Source organism: Hipposideros armiger, unplaced genomic scaffold, assembly GCF_001890085.2.
Source record: "Hipposideros armiger isolate ML-2016 unplaced genomic scaffold, ASM189008v1 scaffold_357, whole genome shotgun sequence".
Classification (NCBI taxonomy): Eukaryota; Metazoa; Chordata; class Mammalia; order Chiroptera; family Hipposideridae; genus Hipposideros; species Hipposideros armiger.
The window spans coordinates 851,143-853,021 of NW_017731707.1; positions in this window are offsets into that span (position 1 = coordinate 851,143).

A 1,879-nucleotide genomic window follows, 5' to 3' on the forward strand; every position below is an offset into this window, starting at 1 on the left:
AGTGACTGACCTCTCTATGCCTCAGTTTTTCTCATCTGTAAAGTGGAGTTAATACCAATCATACATACGGTTGCATGAGGATCAAATGACTTAACAAATGAATATCTGCTGTTATTATTACCAGATCACTTTTGAGACAGACATTTAAGTATAAGATTCCATGGTGGGAAGATATATAAATGGAGGAAGCCATATTCCAAAAGAATGGATATGGGAAAGTGGAGAATTTGGAAACTATTGGTTTTCCAGTTTGGTTGAGACAGAGGGTGCACATTAGTAGTGAAAAGACGTAGAAGCTAGAATGTTTGGTAAGGATTATATACTATGCCCAGCTGAGAAATGTCTATTTAATTTCAAGGAGCATATAGAACTTCTGAATTTTTTTGAGCAGGTATATAATAAAACTAGGGTTGTATTTTGGGAAAAGTAATCTAGCAGTTCCAAAGTGTAAATTATCATGGGAAAGACTCACTTTGCACTTACTGAGAAACCCTGCTGGAAATTTTCTTTCTAAGTAGACTCTCAAAGTAGGCAAGCAAATATATTGAGCAGCTGACAAAATGTGCTGGTCTATTTAGCGGTCATATTTCTCAGGGTGAATGAAAATAATCTATGGTTTGTAGATCAGTCCATCCATGTATATAGCAATCGACTTGCTTATTACTTTAAAATGCATTTCCTTCTAGATGGATCTAAGAGCAACTTACATATACAAGTACAGCAGTTAAATGCATCAGAAATGAAAATCAAAAACCATGTAGGGGAAATGGAAAGGTAATTACCTAGGATAAGTATCTAGAATAAGATGGCAAATTCAGCTGATCATTACATTTGCTCTAGCTTCCTAAAAGCCTAGCTAAAGGGAATCTGAATTGTGCCATTCTTAACGCCTAATAAGTGACTAAATAAAATTTGGTTTTTAGGTAAGGCTAGCTTTTTCTTCCTGGAGGCTAATGGAAAATTAGCATACACTTTCTAGTGAAGTCCAGTTTTTGGACGATGAAAAATCAATCTTCATATAGTCATGTCTAACGACTAGTTGGTATGAGTAATCCCTCAGAGCCTGGTATTATAATTCCCCAGAACTGATAGAGAAGGTTTTCTGAACTTAGAAAATGAAAGACTTGAAAAGCAGTACCATGGGTGTTTGTCACATACATACAGATGCCCAGGGCAGAGTAGCACCGAGAAGGCTACATTCTGTCTGTCACAGTAGATGAAGTTCAAGAGGAGTCCTCACCACAGAAAATAGTCTGACTAAGTTTCTATTAGAAAAGTAGGTTATTTCAACTTAATTTTTAAGTATGAGCTATTTTAACATAGAGAAATGTACAGAAAACAATGGATACCCATGTTTCCACTACTAATACTTAGCAAGTGTTTCTATATTTTCATATTTGAGGGTGTTTTTTGTTTGTTTTGTGTTGTTTTGTTTGATGAAATAAAGTTTTAGAAGGAGAGTTTCACCCTATCCGATCCCATTGGCTCCTTTCTTCACTAGAGTCAACCAGGATCATGAAGTCAGTGTGTATCGTTTCCACCTGTCTTTCGAGTTTTACTACAGAGGTATGTATCCATAAACGATATATGATAATGCTTGGTATCAAAGTGTACAAATTATTCTGCAACATCCTTATCCATTATTACGTATTTGAGATTTAGTCACCAACATCTAAATGTAGATGTAGTCCATTCAGTACCCTATTGTGAAAAAAGTATATACATTGATGATCAATGCACATATGAGTTGCTTCCAATTTTCATTATTATAAATAATGTTGCATTTAACATCCTTATACATATCTCCTTGAGCACCTATGCATGGTTCTTTTGAGAATATACTTAGAAATGAAATAGCTGGATCATGAGGTATGAATAT